Consider the following 10,225-nt stretch of genomic DNA (forward strand, 5'->3'; position numbering starts at 1 on the left):
CTTGTTGATTGATTTTATAAATCCTATACGAATCCCGCCGATATGTACAAAATGACTAGACATAATTAGGTTGGTAATTATAATTAAATATTGGTATTTGTATACACAGTCACAGTAATTCTTAAGACGCCTGCCTGAACCCCAAGATTAAAACGACAAGAAGGCCAAAATAGGACAGTGTGTATTCCCGATTCTCCTTCTTTACCACCCACCACTGTACTTTGTTGAGAACTTTCAAATACTTCGAAAGGTTGAGCTACGGTAGAAAAATACTAGCTCTTTGCTTAGACAGTAATTAGTTCTCAATGCGCGTAGTCCTCAAGGGCGTAAGGAAATGCACAGAGGAAACTACATTCACTTGAATACCGGAGAACAAAATATTTCTAGTTACACAAACAATTAACTATTCAATCAATTAATTACGATAAAAAAGAATTGAAAATTGTGCTGTAGTGATTGAAAATCTGGTGAATAAAGTGGTTGTGGAAGGACTTCCTAACGCATTTTATATAGTTAATTTATTTATTTTGCACTGCCTAAATTGATTTATTATAAAACAACTGAGAGTAGGAACTGCAGAACTTCTTAATCTTTTTTAAAGATCAAGATGGCATTGTAATTATTAAGTATGTATGTTCACTATCAGAATAAAGAGTCTCAAGTGGTATCTACAATCAACAATCGATTTGAAATGTAGAATGATTAATTGTATCTCAAAGGTGAGTGTAAATTTTGCGTTGCGCGCATCTGATTTTTTACTGTAATTTAAATATATTTGGACATTCACTAAGGGAAAGTATTATCATCGGGAATAAGAAACAACTTTTCCATGTTTTGAAACTAGGAAGGATTAATATCGTGGCTATAATTACGATAGTGAATGAAAGTCGTGAGATATTATTGGGTCGTTTCATGAATGAAATTTCAGTTTTCACACTAAAGGTTATTTATTAAAAAAACTTTATGAAATTAAAACTTTTTTATTCAAAATATTTACTCTCATTTTCTATAAATTTTCCTCAACGTGTTATCAACTTTCCAGCCCCAGAACTAAAAAAAAAATCAGGGTTTTGTGTTGAAATGATGTCAGAAAATGCCCTTTTGGCCTCATCAGAATCATTTAAAAAAAATTATCTTTAAGGACGTTTTTCGAAATTGGTGATGGAAATATCGTGAATAAGGTGGTTGTGGAAGGACTTCCTAACGCATTTCATATAGGTTTTTTTTTTTTTAAATTTTATTTATTTATTGATATTTATAACTGTATGAAAAAATACAACCAGTAAATTTGATAATAATGACATAATGATATGATACAGGATGTAGAGAAACTACTCAGTAGTAGAATTCTAAAAAAAGTTTACAATATAAGGTCACGAGGCCATCTTTCATATAGGTTCTGCATTGTCGTGAAAGATGAGGTCTAGCGTTGTCGTGAGTATAGATTCCTTCTGATTAACCAATTCAGGTTATTTTTTTATGTATTGAGTCAATATCACTGCTGAACAATATTCATGTGATGGTTTCACCTCTGGGTAAAAAAGAGAAATAAATTATTCCTAGTCATCACACAGTAAGCGATCATTTTTTTTGGATGCAAGTTTGGTTTTGGCATGTGTGGCATTCGTTGATATTTTAGTAGATTTAATGTAAGAGTAAAAGAGTGATAGATAAAAAAAGATGAATAAGTGTAGGGAGGCATAAAAACTTGAAACTGTTTAATTATTTTGTTTGTCTTCTGTAAGCATTCACATTTTTTTTTACATCTATTAGCCCTGTCGACGATTGGGTGGATAGGAAGTTAAATAGGATATTGTTAATATATGTCATTAAGGATAACTATTCTATATTTAAAGTATTCTAATAGTATAATTATAATATTTATGTATATTCCTTATTATAATAATAAGGAAACTTTTTCGATTTAGATTTATAAAATTAAAAAAATCAATCAAGTAATTTTTTTTACGCAAGAGTTTATGTCATTTATTTTCATTTCATGTCGACACTTGCTTAATCTAGCGATTATCTCCTAAACATGCTTTAATCAGTTTCCGGCGATGCGTCAATACGCTGCGATAAGATCTTAATATGGCGCCAGGACCTTTTGGAGCATAATATTATTGATATAAATTGTATAAGATAAAGCGTTGGTGGTAACAAGACAATGGAAAAAACATTTAAATATGAGACGAAGGCTGTTATCTGTTCGGGAGCTACAAGTTGTTATTGCTAACTGGCCCGGAGGCGACGATATTCCCGATCGGTATCTGAAGCCGCGGGTCATCGCCTACACAACTCAGGATCCTAATCTAATTTCCAAGGTCCGTCCGCGTCCTCAGGCCGAGGAAGGAGGAGAAGGAAACAAAACAAACAAGACTTCGGAGGTGCCGTTAAAATATAGCGCTCTCGAGAGAAAGCTTACGCCTTCTGGTCGTATTGAAAGCTCTGCTCCGTTAGTTGGTAACAAAAGTAGGCTCCATCCCAACAGTCTCCTAGGTTGTTCCACTGTGCATATTCACTCTCTCTAATAAGTTTCGCTCTAAGTTTTTGTAATTTTTTGCAACGTAACATGAGTGACCTGTGGTCTATCAGGGGTATTTATGATGTGTTAAATGTAAAATATTTTACCATGTTAAATGATATAAGTATACGATTATGAGCCTATACTTAATTTTCTGATAAATGTTAAATGGAATTATTTATTTTATATTAATATAATTTAGTGGAAGTTGTGTGAAAGTTTGGCCACTGAGTGTCTTGTTGATCTTCTTATAATTCTTTTGAAATATCGCTGCATAACCTATGTGGATGTATATGTTTAGAGTCAGTTTTTTTTTTTCAAGAGTATTGCTAATTTTAATTTAGTAGATAAATCTAATGTAAGATTTTTAAAGAGACATGGTGCTTAATAAATATTAAAAACTATTTTATAATTTTTTTTTCTAATCAGAATTCAGACCTATTCGATCTTAATTGACTTATTGTGTCCTGTTTCCTTTTTTATACTCTTCTCATTCTCTTACAGTCATAATGGTGGCATGTATCTTATCATTTGCGGTTATTGATATTTTTCTTACAAACTCCAGTGCAATGGGGTAATTTAAGTTACGAATTCTGACGTTAATTCAGATTTTAAGACAAATTCATATCGTACAACTTTCAATTCGACGATGTGTCCTGAAGATATAAAACGCCTACAACCGGAAACAATATTTGACCATGTTTGACAACTATCATGCAAACGTAACATCTAATTCTAAAGAACAAATATCGTTTTTTATAAAAAAAAAATACTTTTGTGTATTACGCATTGAGGACGCGTCGGGTAAAAAAGAGTTAAATACAAATTTGTCCTAAAATATGATGCATGACGTATTGCGTTCCAGGTTATCATCAGGTCAGGAAAAAATAAAAGTGACTAGTGAAACAAAACATATAATTCTGGAGTTGTAAAATGATATCCATATAAAAAATTAATATGAAAGTAAATCAAAATTACGGAACAAGATGAATACTACGCGTCGACTCACTAATTTTAACTGAGCCAGAGTGCCGGTTTGATTCTTAAATTTTTTTATTATTTTTATTTTGTGGGAGCGGAAAGGTCAGTGACAAGGCACTGTGCTACCAAGGGTTTGGGAGCCCTCTGGGGTCCACCCACTCACATAAAGTGGGCTCATAAAAATTTAATTTATTTTTACCTTAGTTCGTGGTGGTCCCACGCAATGAAAATACTACCTACCGACTTTAGTTAGAATAGGGTGCTAACCTGTATGCTGAGAGTTTTTTTTTTAATATATTTTATTTTGTTTTTTTATTTTAGTATGTATGAGATCATTCATCACTATTACCTATTGCCCACAACTGTGTGGCAGATTGTAATATCTATCAATAAAAAAACTAAAAAAACTATGCTAAATCCTTGTTGTGCAAGGAGGTGATTTCATTAGAATCGACGCTTTACCCAATTAGAGTACCGACTCAATGAGGGTGTGTGGATTCCGGAAAGCTTTCGAGCCCACAGAGCTGACTAACGGCTACAGTGAAACAGAAAATAATTTTCTACCACAGGTAACTATCAATTTACTCCTATAATATAACAAATAAAATGTTGCATACGTGGATTCAATTAAGAGTGTGCTAACCATACAGTCAATGATAATATTATCCATTGACCTTTCCGGATCGAACGCAGACTATCCTTGTATTCCCACGGCTGAGTAGATTTGATATGCCTCAGTTGGGAACAGTCTTAAAATATTCCAATTCCACTCCTCACGCCCTTCGTACGCAATTCGTAACAAATAGCAAACCTCTCCTTTCCTATCCTTCATTGACCTTTTGCCTATCGAGCTGACTGCACTTTAAAACAATTTTGGTAATTCATGGCCTCTTAGGATAACTATCGATTTTACTGAAAGGGCAACATAATGTAATTTCCGAGCTTAGTAATTTCTTAAGAAACTTTATTATGTTTTCTATACAATCTAACTTATATCCGGTACGCATTAATATGTACCTTTATTTGAAGTTTAGACCGATCTCTCTCCTATATAAGTAGGTATTATTTAAAGATATATTCTATACAAAAACAATACTGTGTACCAACCGGTATTAGTACAATTATTTAAAAAATTAAAGTTTATAAATTATTAAATAAAAATTATCTTCAGATGGAGAAATGAGGAATCCTTCTCACTAATTTTTATTCTAAAAACATTTGCAGTATTCCTCTCCACATCTCCATCGAGCGATTGATGTAATTATTTTTTCGTAACCTCCTTTATTATTATATTCGTTTAAAACATATATACATACTACAAATGCGTTGTAATTAATCCGAACAATTAAACTATCAGAAATACTACTAACATCAGAAATTTGTTTACATTTAACTAGTAGGAGTCTTTTAACTCGGACCCAAGAACAATTCTAAGCACTTGGGAAATAGATAAAACATATTTATTTATTCTAATTTGTTTAAGTAAAATCATTGAAGATTGCAGCAAACTATAGGTGAAGAAGCATGATTGAAGTCAATTTTTTCTGTTTATTTATTGATATTAATGTTGAAATGGCATAATACGGACTTCTTAAAATACTGGTACTGGTATTTGGTGAGGGGAACAAGTCCGGCAAGTGGGCTGGTTGTCCTTTTTGCCAACCCCTGACGGCTACTTAGGTTGCCGCCGCATACTAACCCATGCGGGAGTGTCAAGATTTATTCTTCTGGACCGCCAAAAAACGAATGTTTAACTGCCCCAGGTGGGAATCAAACCCACAATGTTCCGAACCAAGCGCGCTGGGACCTGCACCCCAACCCGCACGGCCGTCACGTCCCTATTTTTTAAGCTACCACCCACTAACAGCACTCCAATAACATTTCTAAATTAAAAAGTCTCGAGGAAATTTTTCCAGGCAACTCGGAGGATTGTCAGGAATAAAAGAGGAAGCTAGGGTCGTTAGAGAGTTTAGAATGGAAGGATTGATATCTAGTTAGGGCTAGGTCGGCTATATATGGACCATTGAGGTCTTTATTATGATTTTATTTGTGATAAAGTAATGAGCATTAAGAATTTTACGAAGGATTTTGGATTTTAAGGATTGGATATGACAGGAATTCGATGGTTTAGGGGATCACTATACTCAAATCCGTGTGTCCTGACAGGCCATGAAGATGTGTCTATCGTAATAATAAGGAAGTTTAAACCGTTATAATAATTAACTAGTTGTAATAGTTGGAATTTCTTATCTTTTCAATTTTGTATGAATAAAGTAATTATAGAAATTAGACATTGTAAACAATAATAACTTGCATTTTGAAATGTTACTAACTCTCTCAAATACAAACTATACAACAATAATAATGGATAACCAATCATACAGTTTTATTACCTTCGATCGATAATCCCATAATTTGTTTACTAACTTACGCAGCTCTGTGAGTAAGGCGCTATGCTACTTACTATCTTTCCATATTATCGAATCCAGCTGACGTAGATAATTATTTATTATGTTACTGTAGCCATAGGTCAACTCTGTGGATTAGAGAGCCCTCCTGGGGCACACCCAGCCTCTATAAAGTGAATGTCCTCAGTTAGAGTACAACCTAGCGGTTGAGTGTGGCCTTGAACAAATCCCTGCCTTGCACAACCATTGTTCAAGGAACAGGATTCCGTTGCAAAGTATTGAACCCCTCAAAAAGTTATTTCTTTTCATCTCTTAAGCGAAGCAAGATATTTTCTTTGATGTATTTTTCAATCCTAAATCATGTGCTAGAACTTCCTTTGTTCTTATTTCCATTAAGGCTGTAACGATATAAAATTATTTTATTATTCCTATTTAAAATTTTTATTGTATCCAGATTGTAAAGAGGGAGGTCGCTCGAAAGACCAAGAAAATTACAAAAATTAGTGCCCCCTAGACAGATAAAGTTGCTTTCAAAGTTTTGGCAGGTGTCCTTGGATCTCTATTAACATTAATTAAATGTTTATTTTTCTCATTACCACTAATTAAATAAGGATTTAAATTATCGATTGTTGGTTTTATACTGATTCTTATATTTTTTAGGAGATATATTTAAAGGTATTAACCGTATACCCGTGCCAAGAAACGGGACTAGCTTGGAGAAACGGAAAGCTGACGAGCTACAGGCGGTATTTCGGTGGCTACTCTTAATACAGCGGTTCCCAACTTTTTTTACCGTATCACTGAGTGTAAATAAATTTCGGAGCACCCTTGTTGAACTAAAAAAAATAAATACGACACAATCACCCTTACAGGAGTTGGATACGTATAGAAAGAAGAAAAAACTAAGTATTTTATATTTGAATTGTATTTTTTTTCTTTTTTGTAATATTTTAAGAACATGGCTTTTGCTTACGGTGGGGTGTGTGAAAACCTCTTCAAAATTAAATATGCCTAATTATGTTGATGAGTGGGGTTTCTCACTCTCAAATTAAATAATTGTGACAGGGCTTCATTAGTTATTACAATTAGTATTCGCTTGAAAAAAAAATTATTGAATTAAATAATTTGTTTTCACTCCTGAGGGGAGGAGAGCAGCTTCCTCCTGCCTCCCTTTGGGTATGCCTATGTATTGGAGAAACTATTGTGTATCATTGACGTATTGAATTATGAAGTCAGGGGCTTTCTTGAAGGTGTAACCAAAATAAGGTGAGAACAATAATAATAATAACATTTTAAGGAGAAAAAAATTATTTTAATTTTGGAAAAATGAAGATTTATATTTTAACTACTAAAAATATTATAAAATTAACGAAAAAAAATAAATGCATTACATTAGGGATAGGAATTCAGAATTACAGAAGATTTAAACAATGTAGAAGCTTTACACAAAACCTCCACCCCGGGTTCAACGATAACCAGTGGCTTTGAAACTGCTGCAACAGATATAATTATTTGAACTACTCGTTGCTATTAATCCTATGGTTGCGATCTGACAGAAACTTTTTATAAAAATAGTAAATAATTCAAAGTTGGTTAACACCACGATAAATTTTCTACAGACATTATTTGAATGGTAAAACCTTCTCACACGTAAATGATAGGCAACTATTAATACACCTTCAAGTAAGATCTTTATCCTTCTCTATAATTATTTCACTAGCAGCTTCCTGAGTCTGGCCTAGCCCAGCCTTAAATTCTTCAGGGTTTTGCAAGCGTTCGTCATTCATCATTCAAACACCTCATTCCCTGACCTCCGACCTTCAATCATCGCCCCACTCACCGACCTGAGACTCTTAAATCCTTGAGCTCTAACTGTAATGTTAGAACGCGTAATATCGGCCGAGACCTTACACGAATGATGCAGTACTGTTATTTCTTCGACCCCTCTATTCGGTAGCCAGTGCGATCTCAATCTGTAATCAGCGAGGCACGATTTCCGAACGTGTAGAATCAGCTGGTGGTCCGGATGTTGCCATCAGCTAAGAGTCCGGCCAAGTTCCGTTGGTGGTCTGTAATGACAGGGCCAACATCGATCCACGATCATCATGATGTATTTACTTTTAAAACTTTCGTTTCCTCAGGTGTAAGAAGATGACCTGGTATTTTTGTAATATACTGACAATAAGAATATTATATCATCTTCAACCATTAAGGTGGCCACTGGTGATTACTCCAAATGGAACTATCAAGAGGACTGACTGAGTGAATGGAGCAGCAAAAAATTACTATACACCATTGTGAGTTTTTTACCAACAGATAATGATTTATGCTCACGTCAAACATGTAAATACATTTTTTATATTTATAACCTACAAGGATTGTCTGTCTTTAAGCACCAATAACGTACGTTCATACCCAAAACTACTTCAAAAGAATTGAAAAACGTTTCAAAGAAATCACAGGATGGCAAAAAAAAGTGCCAAAATCACAGAATCATTATTCAGGTTTGGGTTATATCCATTTACATGAAAGCTTTCATATTAATATGCTATAAAAATCAACGTGACTGAAGAGTTGAATTTATGATGTGGCATTACAATTTGTTTAACGATAAAGCCATTTCCATACCTAATTTATATTTAGCTATCTCATTTACAACAATATTACCATTTCATGGATTAAATTTGAGATTTTTAAATAATCTACTTTTTTAGATAATTAAAATTTGGTTTTGAGAAAATTTATCTTATCTTAAGCTATATAATGGTATAAAATCTACTGTAAATATGGGACATACCTCTAGCTAAATTAGGGAAACATCTATAGGAATTCTTCTAAAATTTGTCGTATTCTCTTTGAACTCATTTATTAGAAATTTACAGCTATGTGATTCAAAAACAAGTAAACATATCTCATTTTTTTCAATTCACTCACTCACAAATGTTATAATTAGGTGTATAGTGAACAGTTCTAAAAGGATTTTAAGGCGGATTCAGAATAGCCGTTGTATTAGACCGATTAGTCTGTATGTCACTGAACCCTTGAGATTCAGGACATGTATCACATTTCATTTAGGTTTACAATAGCGCAGTTTGAACAGACGTTTCTTATAGTTTATGAGAGCATACACATTATATATAAATGCACACTAATGCTCAATTGGTACAAAATGGATGTAGTGTGCTTTATCTCTGATGCCCGGATTGAATCTCTAAGAGTAGAATAGAAACTCATTGTACAGTTACTGAAACCACAAAGAGTGAAGACAAAGCCTAGAACTGTCCGTTCCACATCGTACTCTCTATACACTAATGCGGTACTCACGTAGATCACCAAAGAAGAACACGCAGCGATTAAGGAAGAAAGCCGTGGGTTCATTACCAGATAATAGTTGGAGGATACCTCGTCCCAGAATGGTTATCATTATTACACTCAGCCTCGTCCCACTGTTACTTTTCAAATTTTCAGTTTTTTGATCTTCGCCGTACAATTGTATTTTGAAAAAAATGCTGTAGGCATATCACACAACTTCAGCTTAACAAGAAGGCGATAATTAAAAAAAAAATAAGTATTTATTTTTATTTTTCTATTAAGTTTTATACAAAATAACAAATATGACTTTTGTTCCAGCCAAGAAATACATTTTAACAAAGCCGTTTACACATGATTGAAATCGAGAGATCGAGCACACTCTGCTGTCTGATTTTCCAGTCTCCGAAATGTTGTCTCGGTTTCTCCTATAGTTAAATATCCAAATCATTCTTAGTTCATATTTAAACATTTTTTATTACTGGTTTTGCGACAGTTGGTTATTTGGACTTAAAGGAACTGAAAACTTATGTTTTCGCCGAAAAATCTTTCTCGATCAGAATCCTTCTAATTTCATATTCGATATATTGGAAAGTTAATGTATAAATTCGAAGCTAGTTCAATTGAATTTGTTACCATAATTAATAAATTTCTCCCTCCCTTAGAGCCAGTGGCAGATTAATACTTAACTGTACAAAATTTGGGCCCCGTCTTTCAAAAATATTTGATGACAACTCAGATAATGGTTGCAACGTACATTAATTCATAGTCACGAATTTGTACATTCCAACCATTTGCGATTATTTGAAGGATATTTTTTTATGTTTTAGGTCATTTCCAAAATCTTAAGGTTAAGATGATGTCTTAGTGAAGACCTTAGTGCCTGTTCTGATCAGACAGCCCAGATTCCAGTTTTGCTGGGGTAATGCTTGAACCAACTAAATATTGAATTAAGTAATCCATTTCAAAAGGGAGTGATTTATGATAAAAAAGGAAAATTTAA

Source organism: Halyomorpha halys, unplaced genomic scaffold (assembly GCF_000696795.3).
Source record: "Halyomorpha halys isolate HHAL.00 unplaced genomic scaffold, Hhal_1.1 Scaffold2014.1, whole genome shotgun sequence".
Classification (NCBI taxonomy): Eukaryota; Metazoa; Arthropoda; class Insecta; order Hemiptera; family Pentatomidae; genus Halyomorpha; species Halyomorpha halys.